Below are 23,607 nucleotides of genomic sequence, written 5' to 3'. Positions count from 1 at the left end.
AGGAAGAGAGGAACCCTGAGCCCAGGAAGAAGCAAGCCCTGGGAAGAAAGGAACCTTGAATCCAGAGTGAAGCAAGGCCCTGGAAGGCAGGAACCCAGGAAGCCTGAATCCTCACAGCTGTCAGCAGCCATCTTGCTCCAACATGTGAAAATAGACTGCTGAGGGATGTAACTTAGGCTTTATGGCCTAGTGTCTGTAAGCTCCTACCCCAAATAAATACCCTGTATAGAAACCAAGCAATTTCTGATATTTCATATCAGCAATCCTTGGGCTGATTAATTCACTGACTTAAGAATTTTCTTTCCCATAATTAGCAAGGTCATTATTATATGGTGAACGAGACTGTTAATGAACTCCAGGGAAGGAGAGATTAAACAGCTGTTGTAGTTTCTAGCTGTGCGGGCAAGTCAGCGACGTGCTTGGGCCATTTCTCAGCCTTGCCTCCCCTCCTCACCTTGGTGTGCAGAGGCTTCCTGTCTCCATTCTAGAACCCTGGGAGAACGTAGGTCTAATGGAAGAACCTGAGCACACTTTGTGACCCAAACAGGGAACAGAAGCCCCAGTGGCTTCTCAGGGTGGGAACTGCACAGAGGTTGTGTGGTACCTGCTTCCTCCTCAGGGGCAAGGTCTGTTCCCCACTGGACATCCTGCCTCTCCAAAGCAAAGCTGTGTGTGTCCAACAGCCTGACCTGAGCCGTGGACCTCCCTGGGGGACTGGTGAGGAGGGCCTCTCTTCCTGGGCCCTTTGGGTGCTCTGTGCTGAAGAAGCCATAAAGCAGTCAGTGCTGGGAAAAAACAAAAACAAAAAACAGTGTGAAACCAGGCACTGCTGGGCAATTACTTGGGTGCAAATTTAGCTTAATGAGTTAATTTCAAAGCTGATGCACTCACAGCCATCCAGGCTGACTGAGCCAAACCATTTCAGAGATCACTGAGCAAAGACAGCTGAGGACCGGACAGTGAGAGCAAAAGGCTGACCACAACAGTCCAAATCTGTGAATACTGAGAGGTTTCTTTTCTCAGGTCAAATAGCTCTCATAACAGAACTTAACGAACACCAATCACAGGGAGTTCTCATCAAAATGGCATTTTCTCTAGAGAAGGGCATATATTCTATTTTTCCCCTGTTCATTGGTGGGACATTACATTAATTTTGAGTATTCCTTTTCACATTTTATCAAAATTATTTTCATGCTTTAAATCGAAATCATGAAAACACTTCATGGATAATTTATCTTAAATGATGACATCTTTTCTTTGAGAATTATCTTCTAAATATTATAATGACATTCAGATTTTTTAAGATTGAAATTTATCAATTAAATATTAGCAATTCCTTAATTTATCTTGTGAGGCTATTGCTCTTATTAGGATTTTTTGTTCTGGTAGTGATCAACTTGCAAAACTTTGGCACTCTTTATAAAATTTAAATATTTTCAGCAATTCTCAGTCTTTCCAGGATTGTGCCATTTCTGTGTTTCATAAAATTTTATCACTATTTAAAGTGATAGATCCCTGATCAATTTTTATATGGAATTTTCTATTGTATTGAATAGAATCTTCCTACTTCTCAACTGGGGACAAGAATTTTCACATCTGGGGCTCCGAAAGAACTTCTTGACCTGAAGACATAATAGTAAGAAAATGAAATCAACAGTTTGCCAAGCTTAAGTCAAAGCCCTCTCTAAGCATCAACTTGGTTTATCCTTCAAAACCTGCATGAGGTTAGCGGGGGAGGGGTGCTGTGGAGGGAGGGGAAGGTCCGTGGGAGCCACTCCTGTCGTGGTGGCCGCACCCGTGGCCGGGACGCGCGGAGCTGCGGGGGTCCAGCTGGAGCCCGGGACCCGCGGAGCCCGCAGCCAGGCGTTGGGATCAGGCTCGGCCGTCCGGGCTCCAGAGCCCCGCCCGCTGCGCCTGGGGCAGGCCGCCGGGGAGTCTGAAGCGAGCCCAGCCGAGGCGAACCGAGGCACGTGCAGGCGAGCCCAACCGACCCAGCCGAGGCGAGCCAGGCCGAGTAGAGCCCCGCCGAGCCCAGCCCACTAAGCCCAGCGCACCGAGCCCAGGCGAGCCCAGCCCAGGCGAGCCCAGCCCTGCCCCGCCGAGCGGGGACCAGCTGAACCGAGCCAGACGAGCCCAACCGAATGAAGCCCAACCGAGCCAGGCCCAGCCGAGCCGAGCCCTGATGAGCACAACCGAGCTGAGTCCTGCCGAATCCAGCCGAGTTGGGCCCGGTCCAGCAGAGCCCAGCCGAGCCCAGGGAGGCAAGCCCCGCCGAGCATAGCCCAGGCCAGCACAGCCCGAGGAGCCCGGCCCAGCCGAGCCGAGCCCAGACTCGGGAGCTGAGGCCAGCCGAGCCCAGCCAAGACGCCTGGGCCGTGCACGCGGCACCTGAACTTCCTGCCAAAGAGAGAGGGAAACTGGAAAATTCACAACTCAGTGAAAATTATGAACTACACTCAAGCTACAGACTTTAGAGGAAAAAAAGGTCAGTAAAAGAATATCATGAACAATAGTATAACAAAGTAGATAACTTAGGTAGAACAGACAACATCCTAGAAGCATACAAACTACCAAAACAAACTGAAGAATAAATAGAAAATAAGATCAGAGCTCTAACAAGAGACTGAATGATCATCAAAAATTTCCCCACCCAGAAGACTCCGCCTTGCCAGGACCAGATGGCTTCCCTGGTCAATTACACTAAAAACATACAGAATAACTAACACTAATAGTTTTCAAACTTCCAAATATAAATATAGAAGGTGAGAGAATTTCCTAACTTCTTGCCTGAGGCCACCATTATCCTGATAGCAAAGATTCCACGGGACCCTACAGACCACTAGGTACTTGAATTTCTCTGCAAACTCCTGAACCAGCTGGCACAGCAACCCCGCAGCTTGTCTGAAGGGTCGTGAGCAGGAGGAGCAGGAGTCACCCAGGAACTCAGCAGGGTCCACGCAGGAAGATCAAGCACTGAACAGCACCTTGGGCTCCTCAGCTTGGCCCACCAGCAGCTGGGGGTGCAGGGGCAGAGCTGCCCAGGCGCGGGGCGCGGGGCTGCCATGGCTGGGGGCTCTCAGCTCTGCTGCCCCACGACGCTCCCCCGCCCCCCGGGGCCACGAGGCAGGGCCTGCAGAGGAGCCCAGCGGCGCAGGCGCAGTAGAGCAAGGTGCTGGAGCCGCAGGCCTGGGCTGCTAGAGAGGGGCTTTCTGCGGGGACCCGGGTCACTGGAGACCCTGGTGCCCATGAAAGAGAAGTCGAAGAGTGAGCTGAGCCCCAAGGTGAACCTCCCGGGGAGCGGCGCAAACAGGTGCAGGTGAGCTCCACCTGCAGCCTCCGTGCACAACTGGCCGCGCTCTTGAGCGCGCCAGCAGCAGCGACCGGGCGAGCCTTTCCCGGCCTGGCTGGGGCAGCCGCTGTGGGACTGAGCCAAGGAAAGCCACAAAGAAAACTGATGAACCCAGGTGAGAAGATGAAGATGATCCAGCTGTCACAGAGCAACTCTGAAATATGGAGTGGATCCTGTCCCTGTTGTAGGAACAACCCGGAACTTTGTCACTTCTCTAAGAAATCTCTAAATTTCTTTCTGTGAATTCTGCAAAATCAACTGAATGCTATATCTGTGGCACACTGAACTTGGTCTCCTAATTTTAACTGTATAAAAACATTTGTGTATACTTGTTAGCTCAAGAACTAAAATAATGTGATTATTTTACAGTATTCCTTTGAAAAGAAAACAAAACTTAAATGGACTTCATTTAAATGTTTTGGACTTTAAACTAGAGGTCACTTTGTGGTCATATGAATAAACTTTTTTAGCTGTGGAACTTTTTGTAGGTTTATTTGTTTTCACGTGGACACCTTATTTCATTTTTTGAGAAAAACTATACTGTTTCTGTGTATTTGGGAAACAAGAAGGGCGAAACATGGTAGCATAATGCAAACCTACACATTTCAAAATCTTGAATTCTTACAGAACAGATCTTAGGATTCCTTCTCTGTGAAACATAATGAAATTCAGCACGAGGAAACATGAATAAGTTGGGGTTGCACAATTTAAACAAAGTTTGATAGTGGTTATGGGGAAAAGTACAGCAGTAATCTCTCCTGTAACTTTTATTCGTGTCAATGTTATTGTAGCCCTATTGAACTCACTTTTTAAAAGATTTCTAGTACGATGAGCATCTTACATCTGTTAAAATCTATTTAAATACAGTTGATTTCTAGCAGGGATATTTTACTGCAAAAATATAGTGTTTTAGAAAACTGACAGCTGGCTATCAAGCAATATTGGAAATGTGTCCTCTTTATTTACAGTAAAACATTAATTTCATACAATTTGGTACCAAAATATTTTTTAGATAGATAAGTGTGCATTTAGAAGTTAGAAACTTCAAACACTATTATTTTTTTTAAGATTTATTTATTTACTTATTTCTCTCCCCTTCCTGCCCCCACCCTGGTAGTCTGTTCTCTGTGTCTATTTGCTGCATCTTCTTTGTCCATTTCTGTTGTTGTCAGCCACATGGGAATCTGTGTTTCTTTTTGTTGCATCATCTTGTTGTGTCAGCTCTCCCTATGTGCTGCACCATTCCTGGGTAGGCTGCACTTTCTTTCATGCTGGGTGGCTCTCCTTATGGGGCTCCTCCTTGCATGTGGGGCTCCCCTACTTGGGGGACACCCCTGCATGGCATGGCACTCCTTGCATGCATCAGCACTGCACATGGGCCAGCTTCATATGGGTCAAGGAGGCCCGGGGTTTGAACTGCAGACTTCCTATGTGGTAGACGGATGCCCTAACCACTGGGCCAAGTCTGCTGCCCTCAAACACTATTCTTATGTTCCATTTGGATTTTTCTTGGATACACAATAGTAAAAGTTGTAAACTCAGAACATTAGTAGGCAATTATGATTTTGCATACACTTGAACCAGTTAGTTTTATCTTTGTGGTGGTTTTTGTTTTTTAGCTGAAACTTACCTCATGTATAAGTCATGTAAGTAAAGTAGTAGGTTAATTGAAATTTCAATAGAATCAAGTGAAATATAAAATTTTTAAACTTATTCATTTGAGTTTCAAACTTATTGAACATAAAACACTAAAAACTGTAAGTTATTTTTAAGTACCATCTGCAATAAAAAAGGAAAAAGCTGAAGACATATATTTAGACTGGCATAGAATTTTGATTTTAATTAGCCCTATTTTGATTTTTGACTTACACATGTTATGCAGACATTTTCACTTACTTTGCAGTTGAGACCAGAAACACTTGAAGATCTGGTCCTGCAGAGGAAGTGGGAAACTTACCCCCAGATCACAAATGCTTGCCTCTGAGTAAATGTGTTCCCTTGAGATGAGCCACAGAGGGGCCATGTTTTACTCAACCTTTCCACTACAGGATAACAGCAGATTTACTTTGCCTTTAAACCATTTCCCTTTTGCTTATAACTTAGAAATTTGAGAAGCTGTATCTAATTTTTTAAATGTGGAAAGATAAATCAGATTTAACATGAATGTGTTAGTTCTCTAGGAGGAATAGTGCAGCCCAAAATAGCAAAAGTGGGACCAGGTAAAACATGTAGTCTTTATTTTTAAAAACACATACTTGGTCTTTTGTCTTTGTCTCTTTTATGCCAGTACAGTAAATGTGTCCTTGATGTACATGCAAATCATTTTGTCTTGATTAAATTGTAGACATTCTACTTAAGCCTTTACAATATAATTCAATAATAAAAATGTAATTAACTACTAAACAAACCTCATGCTAATTTCCTGAGGGACACAAGTCTCAATGTATCAGATTGAGCCAAGTTGCCTGCCCAAGGACTGCCTCACCAGTTCTAGAGAATGTGATGGAAAGTTTTGCTCATGTGAACTTACTGTAATGCTGGTGCCCCATGTGCAAGTCTTTCTTCCTCATAGAATCACCCAGATTCTTCATGTAATGAAATTTGGTGGAAAGAGCATGCTGACAGTTAGTGATCCTCTCTGTAAGCACATAGTGTTCATTTTATCTTCTTTCCCACCCTCTCTCTCCCTTCCACCTTCCCTCATTACCCTAGCTGCCCTCTATGGCAAAGACAGTTAAGCCAGGGAGCCTCCCAGATGACTTTTCCATCCAGATGCCAGTCTTCTTCTGACACCCACAGTGGGCACATTAAGGGTTTCATACTTTGGCAAGAGTAGAGAGTTCATATTCCTCTTCTGGAGCTTTGGAAAGCCTGCAAGATTAGTAGCCAAGCTCTTACAAGTGCCACCGCTGCTTGCTGGATTCCTAATGGCTCAACTTTCAGGAAGTGCACAAACTTTGGAGGAAGTAGAGTTTCTCCAAATCACAGCTACACCACCCTGGACATCCAGTTCCTGTTTTCAGCTCCTTTAAATCTGAATTTCCAAAGGTTTCTTGCCTCTATAAATGTATACACATTCCAGGTAAACACTACCACATATAGCTCTCATGTGGGTAAAAAGACTGAATGTTGATATGACCTGGTAAATATTAAGCTCTGTTAACTTGTCAAGTTAACTGCCAGGTGGCTTTCACTGTGTTTAAAAATATACTGCATTCCAAACAAAACAAAACAAAATTATAAGCCTTTTGCGAATAAAACAATGTGGTCATGGTGAAACAATAGGCAGATAATTGGAACAGAATAGAGAAAAAAGAAGTATATCCTCCATATGTATATAGTGAACAGTCAACTAATCTATGACAAAGGAGCAAAGGCAATTTAAAGAGGTAAGGACAGAATTTCCAAGAAATGGTCCTGGAAAAACTGGACAACCAAATGCAAAAAGACTATAGACATATACTATATAAATTTCTCTAAAAGAGTAATTATAGGTGGCATTGGGTTTAGCAATGACTTTTTATGCAGAATACTAAAAGCATGATACATTGAAAGAAAAAATAATGTTAGGTTGGACTTTATTAAAAATTTAAAAACTGTATTCTGCAAAAGACACTATTAAGAAAATGCAAAGATAAACTAGAGTGGGAGGAAGTATATGCAACACACATGTCTGATAAAGTATTTACATCCAACATTTAAAACTCAACAATAAAAATACAACCCAAGGTGGCGGACTTGGCCCAGTGGTTAGGGCATCCGTCTACCACATGGGAGGTCTGAGGTTCAAACCCGGGGCCTCCTTGACCCGTGTGCAGCTGGCGCATGTGCAGTGCTGATGTGTGCAAGGAGTGCCATGCCATGCAGGGGTGTCCCTACATAAGGGAGCCCCAGGTGCAAGGAGTGCACCCCATAAGGAAAGCCACCCCACGTAAAAGAAAGTGCAGCCTGCCCAGGAATGGTGCTGCACACACGGAGAACTGACACAACAAGATAATGCAATAAGAAGAAACACAGATTCCCATGCCGCTGATGACAACAGAAGTGGGCAAAGAAGACACAGCAAATAGACACAGAGAACAGACAACCGGGGTGGGGGGGGGATTAAATTTTTTAAAAATTGAAAAAAAAAACAACCCAATTAAAATGGACAAAAGATCTGAACAAACACCTCACCAAAAAAGATATACAGATAACATAGAAGCATATGAAAGTATTTGCATTGTCTTTAGAATGTGGGTATTTAGGGAAATACAAAATTTTAAAAGTTAGATACCACTACACAACTATTTGAATGGTTAGAAACCCAAAAGCTGACAACTGCAAATGCTGGTGAGGACGTGGAGCTCCTCACATAGTAACTCATTCATTGATTGTGATAAAGGAAAACAGAACAGTCATTTTCAAAGAGAGCCTGCCAGTTTTTTAAAAAGCTAAACATAGGCTTGCTACACAATCCAGCACTAATACGACTAACTATTATACAAATTACTTGAAAATGTACATCCACACAAAAACCTGCACAAATTGTTTATAGCAGCACATTCATAATTGCCAAAAATTGGAATAATCAATATGCTATTCTATAGGTGCACAGATAAACAATGCATGATACATCCATAGAATGAGTGTTTTCCAGTGATCAAAACAAATTAGCAGGAAGCTAATGTGGCTCAAGCGATTGGGCCCCCATCTACCATATAGTAGTTCCAGGATTTAATCTCAGAGACTCCTGGTGAAGGGATGCTGGCCTGAGTGGAAAGTTGGCTCACACAGAGTACTGGCCCAAATGGTAGGCTGGCCCATGTGGAGTGCTGGCCTGCATGGAGTCCTGGCCTGTACAGTAGTGCTGGCCCATGAAGAGTGCCGGCCCTCAGGGAGTGCTGGTCTCTGCAGTAATGCTAGCCCACGTGGAGTGCTGGTCCACACAGAATGCTGGCCTGTGCAGTAGTACTTGCCCACGTGGAGTGCTGGCCAACACTGAGTGCTGGCACAGCAAGAAGACACAATAAAAAGAGACACACAGGAGAGACAATAAGAGACACAGCAGCCCAGGGAGCTGAGGTGTGCAAGAGAATGATTGCCTCTCTCCCACTCTGGAAGGGCCCAGGATCAGTTCCCAGTACTGCCTAAAGAGAAGATAAGCAGACATAGAACATACAGCAAATGGACAGAGAAGGCAGACAGCAAGTGCAAACAATGAGGTCATTAAATAGATCTTTAAAAAGAACAACAACAAAAACAAATTTGCTATCAAGGCACGTGAAAGCATAGAGAAATCATGAATGTATATGACTACATGAAAGAAGCGAGTCTAGAAAACCCTACATACCATCTAATTCCAACTATATGATATTCTGGAAAAGGCAATACTATAGAATCAATAAAATGTTCAAGGTAGCCAGGGTTTCTGGGGGAGGGAGGGAAGGGTGAGTTGGTGGAGCACTCGCATTTTTAGGTGAGTGAACTGTTCCTTATGGTACTATAATGAACACATGACCTTACACATCTGTCAAAACCCATAGAACTACACAATCCAGAGTAAACACTAACTTAACCTATGGACTTTCATTGACAAAAATGGATCAATATTGATTCATCAACTGTAAAAAATGTACCACAGTAATGCAAGATGCAAATAAAAAAGACAACTGTGGGCAGAGGATAAAGAAGGGGGTATTAGAAGTAGCTATACTTTCTGCATACTTTTTCCAGAGACCTAAAAGTGCTCTGAAAAATGAATTTTATTGTAGGAAATTAAAATCCAGGTTACCTGTGTCAGGGTGGGTATAGGGATTGAGGTCATTCTAAATTGATATAAATTTTCTGTTTGGGGTGATGGGAAAATTGGGGTGGCAGATGTAGTGACAATATTGTGAATGTAAATAACAGCATTGAATTATAAATTGGAAAGTGGTTAAAATGGAACATGGTTAGGTTGTATATATGCTACCAGAAGAAAAGGATTAAAAAATCATAGAACTGTACAACAAAAACAGTGAATCCTAACATAAACTATGAATTACAATTAAACATATAAATCTTGTCACAGGGTTTCATCAATTTTAACTAAATTACCACATTAATGCAGTGTTAAGTATAGGGAAATCTGTGTGTCTGTGAGAGGGACATGGGAATTCTGTACTTTATGCATGATTTCTCTGTAAAAAAAAAACTCCTCACAAAATAATTGAATTCTATTAAAATACAAAATAACACATACCATTAATTCAAATAAAACAAAACAAAAAATTTGATCATGTCTATTGCCACAGAAAAACTACTTGACAAAATCCCATAGCCATTTGTGCTTAAAAACAAATATGCAAACAAAATCAGGAATACACATTTAGGTTTCTGCTTATTGGGAAAGACTAAAAGGTTTCCCAATGGAATAAGAAACAAACCAAAGATGATATCTTTCATCACTGCTATTGATCATTGTCCTGGACATAACAGCCACAGAAATTAGCAAGAAAAATAGAATACACATCCAAACAGGAAAGGAAGAAGTAAAACTACTGCTACTTGCAAATGACATGATTTACACATAAAAAAATCCTCTAGAATTCACAAAAATACTTTTACAGTTAAGTATTTTCAGCAAAGTTGCAGAAAAGTTTCTTGTATTTCTATACAACAGCAAAAATAATATGAAAAAGAAATTTAAGAAGCAATTTATTTAACAACAGCATCAAAAGAACAAAATACTCAGGAAGAAATTTAACCAAGGAGGTGGAAGATTTGTAACTTGAAAATGACAAAACATTGTTGAAATATATTAAAGAAGGGGAAGCTGGGGAAGACATTTTAGGAAGGTGTATTAATCAGGGTTCTTTAGGGATACAGAATCAACAAGAGATATCTGTCAATAGTATGTGATTTTTTTAGTATCTCATACAGCCATTGGGATGCACAAGTCCAGGTTCCGCAGGCAGGCTACAACCAGGGGCTACAAAGAAAGTCCAGTGAAGGTTCTTGATGAGGTCTGGGAGATGTTGGCTGTCCAAAGACAAGCTGGGAAATTCTCTCTCAATGCTGGAATCACTTTCCCAGCTTGTCTTATGACTTAAGGCTGCAGTAAAGTCAATAGTGACTAAAGTCTATAAATGTCCTTGTATTACAGTCACCCCAGTAATACAAGCAACTGGGCACAAACACCTGGTTGAGTTAAGACAATAGTGTAACCATCACAGAAGGTAATATGAATGAAACTTATTAATACATAAATATGTCTTAGAAGTTAAAAAAAAACAAACTTATTTAATACCATTATTGGTTAATGAGAAATTGTTAAATGCTGCAATTATGGCAATTGAAAATGAAATGAACATATAGTAAAATTAGAAAACACTTTTGAAATGCCTATTTTCCTAAATTCAAGAAATAAATATTAAAATAAATCCTGGATTTGTTACATATAAAATTTCATACTTAAAATATTGTTTTATTTTAAATTCCACATACTTCTCAATTTTAAATACTTTTCACTACAGTAATGTTGGAGGAATTATTGCACATTAAAAATTGATGAAAACATGTAAGCAGGGCCACCCATGATCACTTTCTCCTTGGGCTTCAATATGGCTCATCTGGTACCAGCCTGTCCCCCAACTTAACCAATTGGAAAATTCCAACCTTTTGTATATTCATGTCCCAATTGTATATGCTTTCCCACTCTCTCTGAAGCTATCAGAATTTTACATGAAAACAGTGCTGACTCAGAAAAGAAACTACAGCATGTCTTGATTGGAAAGTTGCTGAAGTCTTGCTTAAAGATTCCACGAGAAAGTTAAGAATAAACCCCAGGGGAACAGTGCAGAAAGTGAAATGTTTGTGCCCCCTAATAACAATCTTCTCAGAGAACACATGGCAAAACCCCCTCCTCAGGACAGACACAAACAGGAAAACTTTTACTCAGTAAGGAAATATCTAAAAATAAATTTAACTGAGGAATGAAGGACTTGTACACAGAAAAATACAAAACATTGCTAAAAGGAAATCAAAGAAGACCTAAATAAATAGATACACATTTTGTGTTCATGTAGTAGAAGACAAAATATTGTTACGATGTCAGTCATACACAGAGCAATTTATAGAATTGACAAAATCCCAGTAAACACCTACAACCTTCTTTTGAAAATGGAAGTTCTTCTTTTTTGGAGTAATGAAACACTTCTAAAGATTTTTATGGTGATGAATACACAACATTCTGATTATACTAAAAGTTATTGACTACCTCACTCAGACCCTCGACCCACCTACCACTATCATTTCCCCACCTAGGATCAACTGTGCTGCAGCATGCTGGCTGTGTGAAGGACATACCGATGGATCAATGATTACCAGAGCAATGCGGGGCAAGATGGTGTCTGAGTGAGTGCACCTTATAGTCTCTCCTGAAAAGAAGTGGCTGGGCAGCATTGGAAATTCTTCAGGACCAGGCTGTTTCAGGATTTTGCAGGGCAGGAGGTGTCAGAACATTGATTTGGTGGGACGGTGACAGAGAAGATTCATGTAAAAGGTCCTACAGGGAACACCTCACATTTGCTGGGTTTCCTCATCCTCCATTGTCTCATTTCTGTGTGAATTGATTTTGGCCATCTACACTATCCCTTTTCCCACACATCTTGATATCCTCCATCATCTACTGTCTCTCCTATATTCCACTTCCCTTTCTTTGGTCCCAAAATTGTCTAACTTTTAATTTCTAATACCTTTGTTTTGTTTTCTGTCTTGTAGCCAATCTTGATACTGTTGTCTTTCTTTTCTCTTTCCCTCTCTCATGAAAACACTGGCTTTTTAATTCATACTATATTCCTCCCATATTCAGTCAACTACCTCATTATAGGTACTCTACTTACTGCTATAACTCTACAAAACTTACATGAATCTAATATCCATCCTTCCAGATCTCATATTGTTGATCTGTTAACATATATTACCAATACTACTTTACACATTTTCCTCTTTTACACAATTGCCTTTCCCTGGCCCTAATATTTTCCTTAAAAGTGAACTCAGCCAGCAACAAGAAATTAGAATAAGAAGAACAAAGTGACAAAGAGAAGATATAACACTTATGCAAGAACAACAGCTAATTAATCCCCAACACTAGACAAAGAAGCTAAGGAACTGAATAAACCCATCAAGATAAAATGATGACCAGACAGCAACAAAAAACTAAAACCAACTCAGTAATCAGGGAAACATGGCTGAATCCAATGAACAAACTAAAAACCAGGAAGGGGAGCAGAACTTTGGACAAGTAATTAAAGATCTCAGAACATATATCAGAGACAAACTTAATGAAGTAAAGGAAGAATTTAACAATATGAAGAAAACACTTGGAAGGAAATTTCAGACATATGCAAAAAGATAACAGATATGATGTGAATGGACACCACAGTTCAAGATATCAAAAATAAACTCGCAGCAAATAGCAGCAGATTAGAAGAGGCAGAGCAGAGAATTAGCGATGTGGAAGACAGTACATTAGAAATCAAAGAGATAGTAGAATCAATCGATAAAAAGATAGGAAAAATCCAGATAGGACTTAGGGACCTGAATGACAATGTAAAATGCACAAACATACATATTATAGGCATCCCAGAAGGAGAAGAGAAGGGAAAGGGGTCAGAAGGGGTGGTGCAGGAAATAATTGCTGAAAACTTCCCAAATCTACTGAGAGAGACAGATGTACATATCCAAGAAGCACAATGCACCCCAAACATCATAAACCCCAACAGGCCCACCCCAAGACATATACTTGTCAAATTATCCAATGCTCAAGACAAAGAGAATATTCTAAAAGCAGCAAGAGAAAAGAAAACCATCACATACATGGGAAGCTCCATAAGATTAAGTGCTGATTTCTCATCTGAAACCAGGGAGTCAAGAAGGCAGTGACATGATATAGTCAAGGTACTAAAAGAAAAAAATTTCCAACCAAGAATACTCTATCCAGCTAAACTAGCATTCAAAAATGATGGAGAGTTCAAAATATTCACAGATAAACAGAAATTGAAAGGGTATGCCAAAAAGAAACTTCCCCTTCAAGAAATTCTAAAGGGAGTTCTGCAGGAAGAAAGGAAAAAACAGGAGAGGCAGAGTTGGAGGAGCATGTAAGAGGAACAAAAAAGACAAAAAGAGAAGAAAAAACAAACAAACAAAATATGACAAACACAAGTCCAATCAAAATATGGCTAACATAAATAATTCCTTGGAAGTAATAACAATGAATGTCAACGGATTAGACTCACCTATCAAAAGATTCAGACTGGGACATTGGATAAGGAAATATGACCCATCTATATGCTGTCTACAAGAGACACATCTTAGGCCCAGAGATTCATGGAGGCTGAAAGTGAATGGTTGGAAAACAATCTTACAAGCAAACAACAGCCAAAAAAAGGCAGGAGTAGCTATATTAATATCAGACAAAATAGACTTTAAATGTGAAACAACTGTAAGAGACAAAGAAGGATAGTACATATTAGTGAAAGGGACAATCTCTCAAGAAGAACGAACAATCAAAAATATTTATGCTCCAAACAAGGGTGTCTCTAAGTACGTGAGGCAAACACTGGAGAAACTAACTAAAAGAATGGATACATCTCCAATTATAGTGGGAGATTTTAATACACCTATCACCTCTGGACAGAACATCTCAAAAGAGAGATACTAAAGAAACAAAATATTTGAACTTTATATTAGAGGAACTGGATCTAATAGACATATACAGATCAATACACCCAAACACAGCAGGATATATATTTTTCTCAAGTGCACATGGATCATTCTCCAAGATAGACCATATGCTAGGCCACAAAGAAAGGTTGAATGAATTCAGAAAGATCGAAATCATACAAAATAATATCTCTGACTACAGTGGAGTGAAGCTGGAAATCTGCAAGGGACAGAGGCCCAGATTTCACACCAAGATATGGAAATTAAACAGCACACTCTTAGAAAAACAGTGGGTCAAAGAGGAAATCTCAAAAGAAATCAATAACTACCTTGAAACAAATGTTAATGAAAACACAACATACAAAAACTTATGGGATGCAGCAAAAGCAGTACTGAGGGGGAAATTTAGAGCCATAAATTCATACATCAAAAAAGAAGACAGAGCAAAAATTGAAGAGCTAACTGGACATTGGGAGAAATTAGTAAAAAAAACAACAAAGTAATCCCACAGGAAGAAGAAAGAAAGAAATAACAAAGATAAAAGCAGACCTAAATGAAATAGAAAATAAGAAAGCACTTGAAAAGATAAACAAGACCAAGAGCTGGTTTTCTGAGAAGATCAACAAAATTGACAAACCTTTTGTGAGATTAACAAAGAAAAAAAGAGAGAAGATGCAAATACACAAAATAAGAAATGAGAAAGGAGATATCACCACTGATCCCACAGAAATAAAGACTATCATAAGAGGATACTTTGAAAAACTATATTCCAACAAAAATGACAATTCAGAGGAAATGGACAAATTCCTAGAAACACATAAGCAGCCTATATTGACAAAAGAAGAAATTGATGATCTCAACAAACCAATCACGAGTAAAAAGATAGAATCAGTCATTAAAAACCTCCCAACTAAGAAGAGCCCAGGGCCAGATGGCTTCACAGGTGAATTCTACAAAACATTCCGGAAAGAACTAACACCAATCCTGCTCAAACTCTTCTAAAAAATCAAAACAGAAGGAACATTGCCTAGCTCATTCTATGATGCCAACATTACCCTAGAACCAAAGCCAAAGAAAGACACCACAAGAAAGGAAAATTACAGATCAATTTCTCTAATGAACCTAGGCACAAAAATACTTAACCAAATACTTGCTAATCATATTCAACAACACATTAAATGAATTATACACCACGACCAAGTGGGATTCATTCCAGGTATGTAAGGATAGTTCAACATAAGAAAATCAATCAATGTAATACACCACATAAACAGATTGAAGGAAAAAAATCACATGATTATATGTGCATTTGTCAAATGCAGAAAAAGCATTTGACAAAATACAGCACCCTTTCTTGATAAAAACACTCCAAAAGATCGGAATACAAGGAAATTTTTTGAACATGATAAAGAGTATATATGAAAAACCCACAGCTAACATTGTTTACAATGGAGAAATCCTAAAATCCTTCCCTCTAAATTCAGGAATAAGACAAGGATGCCTACTCTCTCCCCTTCTATTTAACATTGTCTTAGAAGTACTTGCTCGAGCACTGAGGCAAGAACCAGATATAAAAGGCACTCAAATTGGAAAGGAAGAAGTCAAAATTTCATTATTTGCAGATGATATGATTCTATACATAGAAAACCCTGAGAGGTCTACAACAAAGCTTCTAGAACTCATGAGTTTAGTAAAGTCACAGGTTATAAGATCAATGCGCAAAAATCAGTAGCACTTCTGTACACACATAATGAGCAAGATCAGGAGGAAATCAAGAAACAAATACCACTTACAATACTCAATTAAAAAATCAAATATCTAGGAATAAATTTAAGTAAAGATGTAAAAAACTTATACACCGAGAACTACACAAGACTGTTCAAGGAAATCAAAGAAGACCTAAATAAATGGAAGAATATTCCCTGTTCATGGATAGGAAGACTAAATATTATTAAGATGTCTATCCTACCAAAACTGATCACATTCAATGCAATCCCAATAAAAATCAACACAGCCTTCTTTAAGGAACTAGAGAAACTAACTATGAAATTTATTTGGAAAGGAAAGAGGCCCCAAATAGCCAAAGACATATTGAAAAAGAAAAACTAAATCGGAGGAATCCCACTACCTGACTTCAAAACATACTACAAAGCTACAGTAGTGAAAACAGCATGGTATTGGCATAAGGAGAGACACACAGACCAATGGAATCGAATTGAAAGTTCTGATATAGAACCTCATATATATAGCCATATAATATTTGATAAAGCCACCAAACCCTCTCAACTGGGAGAGAATGGCCTATTCAACAAATGGTGCCTGGAGAACTGGATAGCCATATGTAGAAGAATGAAAGAGGATTACCATCTCACACCTTATACACAGATCAACTCAAGATGGATCAAAGACCTAAATATAAGAGCCAAGACCATAAAGACCTTGGAAAGCAGTGTAGGGAAACATCTATAAGACCTTGTAATAGGAAATGGCTTCATGAACATCACACCAAAAGCATGAGCAGCAAAAGAACAAATAGATAAATGAGAATTCCTCAAAATTAAAGCCTTCTGCACCTCAAAGGAGTTTGTCAAGAAAGTAAAAAGGGAGCCTACACAATGGGAGAAAATATTTAGCAACCATATATCCGATAAGAGACTTATAACTTGCATATATAAAGAACTCCTATATCTTCAAAATAAAAAGATAAACAACCCATTTAAAAATGGGAAAAAGATTTAAACAGACACTTCTCCAAAGAAGAAATAAAAATGGCTAAAAAACACGTGAAAAAAATGCTCCAAATCTTTAGCTATCAGGGAAATGCAAATCAAAACTACAATGAGATACCATCTTACTCCCATAAGATTGGCAGCTATGGAAAAAAAAAACAGAAGAATACAAATGCTGGAGAGGATGTGAAGAAATGGGAACACTCATTCACTGCTGGTGGGAATGCAGAAGGATCCAACCATTCTGGAGGACAGTTTGGTGGTTTCTCAAAAAACTAACCACATATTTGCCTTATGACCCAGCAATTCCACTGCTGAGTATATACCCAGCAGAACTGAAAACAAGGACACAAACTGATATATGCACACCAATGTTCATAACAACATTGTTCACTATCGCCAAAAGTTGGAATCAACCCAAATGCCCATCAACAGATGAGTGGATCAATAAAATGTGGTATATACATACAATGGAATACTACTCAGCTTTAAGAACAAATACACTACAAACACATGTGATAACATGGATGAATCTTGAGAACCTTATGTTGAGTGAAGCAACCCAGGCATTGAAGGACAAATACTACATGACCTCAATGATATGAAATAAGTAAACCAAGTTGCCTCAGAGAGCCAGAGACTGGAAGATAGGCTTACAGGAAATCGGGGCGTAGAGGAATGATGTAAGCTGACATCTACATGGTGAAATCTATGATAAGCTGGAGGTAAGTGTGTGTACAACGATGGGATAAAATGGGGACATAGGGTTACCTTTGGGTGGGGCTTTGTCGGCTTGAGGGGGGCCAGGGATGTGCAGATGGGTAATATTGCCCAAGAAATTGGGGGGAGGGTGGGGCAACATATGAACATAGGAGATTATCAGGTGTTGATTGAGAGTATAATGCTCAGAAAACCTTTTCAAAATATAATTAGTAAAGTTACCTGTTTAAGATACTTAAAGGGGATAATCTGATGTAAGACAGAATATGTGAATAGTCATTTTGCCAGAGTGGGTTATACCAGTGGGTAGAGACCCATATAATGAGAGTGAAGGTAGACCCACATCCTGGGGAGGACTAATGCCATCAAATAGAGGGAACTGTATCTCTCAAGAGAAAGGGTGGCTCCCAGGGCATTAGGGCAGTTGAGCAAGTCAAGCCCTCAACACTGTTGCAAGTATCTCTGAACATGGTTCCTCAAGAAATGAAGACTGAATGTCACTGTGGGCCCCAAGGAGAGGAGGAAATAGATATTGAATAGATAGATCCAAAGTAAATGTGAGGGCAAAAGAAGTGTTTCACAAGTGTACACAAGGATGGATATAAAACATGTAATATTACACTAAAAACAGATAGGGGCCGACAGAATAATAATGTAAATCATAATGTAAAACATAGGATAACTAAAAATTTAGAAAATTGTATAGCCTAAAGTATAAATCACAATGTAAACACAAATGATAACTTGTTTGAAAGCTATTGTCTCAGTATCAGTACATCAGTTTCAGTAAATATGGTATGAATATGTTAAAAGGTTATTACTGTGGAAGGGAAAAGATTTTATATTGGATATGTGGGAGTACCATATATTGTATATATGAATTACTGTGATCTATAGCTCTTGTGAAGAGAAGCTTAATAATTAGGAAAAAAGAAAAGAAAAAGATAGGATGTAGAATTTTTCCAAATCAATATGTATTCTATATCTAACCTTTAAACTCATCACTATATTCCATTTTACTATTAAGGGAACCTGTCATTATATTGGGCTTCACTGTTCAGGAAGTTTTGGATCAAAGATTTCAACAATGGCAGTGGAGGAATACTGGTATGGGATGTTATTGACAGGGTACATATGGTTGACAGGGAGTTATACAGGACATGTGTCCAGGGTGTATAGAAATGTTTGGATATACTCATAGTGGAAACAATTAAAAACAACAGCTGGGTGGGGTGCTGGGTTCCTGGCTGGGGTGGGGCTCTGTCGTGGTCCCTAGGGGAGCAGCAGCAGTCCTCCAGGTGCAATGGCAAGGACCAGGAAGGAATGAGGGTCCAACAGTGAGCCCCTGATACTAATGACTATGCTTGTGAGCCTATACTCCTGAAATAAGAACAAGGCCTAGAGCAGCACTGTGCCTAGGAGTTCCCTCCTGACAGCCTCTGTGTTACTCAAATGTGTTGAGTCTCAAAGCCAAACTCAGCATGTAAATGCAATGCCTTCCCCCCAGCGTGAGACATGACACCCAGGGGTGAGCCTCCCTGGCACCGAGGGATCACTACCAAGTACCAGCTGATGACATAACTAGAAAATGAACTTGAATTAAAGGTTCAACTCGGACCAGCAGAATATCCCTGTCTACATATAATAACAGGAGTTAAAAATGCTGTTTGACCTAAATTAAGGGGGAAATGGAAAGGACAAATGAGTTTATATGGCTATGAGTCTCTAAAAAAGAGTCTGGAGGATGTCAGAAGGATTACCCTTATGCACACCTGAGCAGAGTCTCAGAGACAGATAAAGTAGATACAACCCCAGGCATTGGTTCTTCTGAGGGCTACAAAGACCCACAGGGTTTATGGTCATGGCAGATGGAATTCACTGCCATGTCAGTTGGCCCTTCTTTGGAGTTGGTGTTTCTGTGTGATGGAGCTGGACACAGATGGGATCTCTTTTCACAAGCCTTCCCTGTTACTTTATTGGAATTGTAGTTGGTGCTGGGGCTTAAGATATATCTAGGGGATCTGAATCTCTGGACTGACAATATGATAGCCAGGCCCTGAGCCTCAATAGACTTCAGCTCCTACACTCTGGTTTATTGGACTTACCCCACTCAGCTAACATGGAGTTGAAGAATGTCAACCACCACACCTTGGAGCCAAGAGTGCCTACAACTGAAAGCAGGATTGCATCCAGTAACCATGTGGAATCTAAGCCCCCTCTTGATGTAGATGTGGAATGGACACAACCAACCTAAGGTCCACAGGACAGAGGAATACAATAAGGATTAGAGTGGACTTACTGATATTCTATTCATGAACTATTGTGGTTAGTAATCGAGAAAAAGTGGCATTGGTGTGGAAAAAGTGGCCATGATGACTGCTGAGTGCAGGGAATGGGAGGAAGAGATGAGATGTGGAGGCATTTTTGGGACTTGGAGTTGTCCTGGGTGGTGCTGCAGGGACAATTACCAGACATTGTAGATCCTCCTATGGCCCATTGTATGGAACGTGGGAGAGTATGGGCTATGATGTGGGCCATTGACCATGAGGTGCAGCGATGCCCAGAGATGTACTCACCAAATGCAATGGACGTGTCATGATGATGGGGGAGAGTGTTGCCATGGGGGGAGTGGTGGGGTGGGGGCGGTGGGGGTGAATGGGGACCTCATATTTTTTTAATGTAATATTTTTTAAAAATGAATAAAAAAATAGAAGTTATTGATTATACACTTTGGATAGATCATATGATATATGAATATATCTCAGTAAAACTGCTTAATAAAGAATTGTGCAAGAATAGCCAGAAACAGCACCTATGTACAGCAGTGGAAGTATAGAGAGATCAAGAGGTGAAGAATTTTCTTCTTTATTTGTCTGGTTTTTGTTTGTTATTATTATCATTGAAATAATGAAAATGTTCAAATGATGATTGAGGTGATGAATGAACAACTATGTGCTTATACCAAATACCACTGATTATACACTTTAGGTGAATTATATGCCTCATTAATATGTGTCAATAAAATTGATGTGTTTAAAAAAACACAGAAAAGAGCATGGTATTCCCAAAGACAGGCATACAGATCAACAGACTCAAGTTGAGATGTCAGAAACAAACCCTCCCATTTATGGCCAACCTATTTGACAAGAGGGCAAAGACCACTCACTTACTCAATTATGAAAGAATAGTTTCTTCAACAGATGTTGCAGGGAAAATTGGATTTCCATTTGCAAAAAGGATGACTGCTACCTCATGCCTTATACAAAAATCAACTAAAAATGGATGAAAGACCTAATTGTAAGACTCAGATATATCAAACTCCTGAAAGGAAATGTAGAGAAGCATCTTCAAGGCCTTGTGTTAAGTGATGGTTTCTTAGAGTTTACACGCAAAGCACAAGCAACAAAGGAAAAAATAGATAAATGGGGCCTCATAAAATTTTAAATTTTTAGCCCTCAAAGGATTTTATCATGGAAATGAAATGACAACTTACACAATGAGAAAAATTATTTGGAAACCACATTGTTAGAGGTTTGCAATATTAACAAGCTGTAGCTCAGTTTCCCCTGATAGGCATTGGGAAAGAGGCAACCCCCTCCCCCATGTCTGAGGGCACTTCCCCACAGGTTAAACAAAGGAACCTCATAGAGTCAGGAGTAGAGGGAGATAGAGACCTTCGCCATCTGCCTGTCAGAGGGAGATGGAGATCTTTACTACTCTACCTGCATATCAGAGGGAGACAGAAAACCTTCACTATTTACATATCAGAGGGAAACAAAGAAACCCTTGAAAACCCTACAGATCAAAAGAAACATGTGCTCCTGCAGCATTCCAAGAGACCCTGAACTCCCTAATCATTATCAAGAAAATTTTCACCTCTAAAGCTCCCTATTGGTCCCTGCACCTCGCTCAGACCCTCAACCCCCTCCCACTAACTATCACTTCCCCACCTAGGAAAGTTCTGTATAAATTCAAGTCCCTCCCTTCCAGGAGTGGGCTGAAGTCTCTCTTCAGATCCCCATCATGCTGGTGGGGGGACTGAAGTCTTTCTTCAGACCTCTCCATTGGGAGAGCTTCTCAATAAATTCTTTTTCTGCCTGTGGTGAATCAGTCTCCATGTCCCAGGGAACACCATTTTTCTCCAACACACATATTTGTTAAAGTTTTAATATTTAGAATGTATAAACAAATCATTCAAGTAAACAACAAAAGACACCAACAAAATTATAAAATGGGGAAAAGAATTGACATCTTTCCAAAGAACACATAAAAATGGCTACAATGCACATAAAAAGATGCTCAACGTCATTAAATATAGGGAAATGCAAATCAAAACTACAGTGACATACATCATCTCACACCTATTAGAGTGACTGCTATTATAAACAAGCAAAATTACACATGTTTGAGAGGTTGCACAGAAATAGGAATACTCATTCAATGCTGGTGGGATTATAAAATGGTGCAGCCTCTGTGGGAGTCAGTTTGACAGTTACTCATAAAGTTAAGGATAGAATTACCACATGATTCCTCAATCTCCCTTGTGGGGAGCCCTGCAAATCAGGGTCCAAAGTTCAGAGGCAGAATGTAGATAAAGAAGGAGATGCCCCAGAGCAAGGTTATGTGCTGAATAAAATACGCTGTGTGTGGATAAGAAATCTAGGAGTACTGTTATCAGAGGGCTATTGAAAAGTAGAATAACTATTGTATTTGTAGTGACCTACAAACAAGAGCTTCCAAAGAGAACTGCTGAATGTGCTGATGTCACTTAAGGTATAAAATAATGTGCCTGATTAAACTGGGTGCCTGAAGTAGCTGCAAGCTCCTGCAATCTCCTCACGGTCCACCTGGTCCCCACTATTTTGTGTCTTTCAATTCTTCACCTTCTCATCACCTCCTCGCGACTGTGCAGACCCTGTTCAGTTGCGACTGCACTGCGCGGGTCGCGGCATTCACTAAGGAAATACCCAAAATATTTGAAAGTAGGGACCTGAAGAGATATCTGCACACTGCTATTCATAGCAGCATTATTCCCAAATGCCAAAAGATGGAAGCAACCAAAGTGCCCATCAACTGATGAATGGATGAACAAAATATATACATACAATGGAATATTTTTTTAAGATTTATTATCATTATTTTTATATTCCCCTTAACACTTGCACTTGCTGTCAGCTCTCTGTGTCCATTTGCTGCATGTTCTTCTATGTCTGTCTTCTCAGCTTGTCCTCTCTTCTCATCTTTTCTTTAGGAGGCACCGGGAAACAATCCCAGGACCTCTGATGTTGGAGAGAGGCATTTAATTGCTTGAACCACCCCAGCTTCCTGGTTTCGTCTCTCATTGTCTTTTCTCTGTGTCTCCTTTTTTTGCTGTTGTTGTTGTTGTTGTTGTTGTGTCATCTTTCCACGTGGGCCAGCTCCACCATGTAGGGCAACCTTCACCAGCAAGCCCTGAGAACAGAATCCAGGACCTCCCATATGGTAGATAGGAGCCCAATCCCTTGAACCACATCCACTTCCCTATGATGGGATAGTATTAAGTTGTAAAAATGTATGAAGTTCTGACACATGCAATCGCATGGATGAAACTTAAACACATCTTGTTGAGTGAAATAGCCAGACACAAAAGGACAAATATTGTAAGTTCTCACTGTTATGAAATCATCAGAACAAGCAAACTTATAGAGTCAGAATCTAGAATAGCAGATAGGGCAGTGATAGGGAATGGGAAGTCAAGATGAAAAATGTACAGAGTTCCTAATTGGAATGGTAGAAATATATGGTAATAGATGGTGCTGATGGGAGCACTACCTTGTGATCATAATTAAAAGCACTGAAATATATATATATATCTGAATGTGGCTAAAGGGGAATTATTAGACTGAATCTGTGGTAACAAATTTAAAAAACAAACATGGAGCTGCACTACACAGAAAGTGAAGCTTAAGGTAAACCATGGGGTATAGTTATCAGTACAGTTATAAATATGTTTTCATCAGCTATAACAAATGCTGCATATCAATACAAGCTGTTAACAATAGGGTGGTATATGGGAATCCTCTATTTCATGCAAGATTGGTCTGTAAACACACACCTCTAATAAAGTAAAAAAGAAATGGT

Source organism: Dasypus novemcinctus, assembly GCF_030445035.2.
Source record: "Dasypus novemcinctus isolate mDasNov1 chromosome 8 unlocalized genomic scaffold, mDasNov1.1.hap2 SUPER_8_unloc_1, whole genome shotgun sequence".
In the NCBI taxonomy this organism is placed as follows: Eukaryota; Metazoa; Chordata; class Mammalia; order Cingulata; family Dasypodidae; genus Dasypus; species Dasypus novemcinctus.
Note: the sequence above shows the minus strand (reverse complement) of the source record.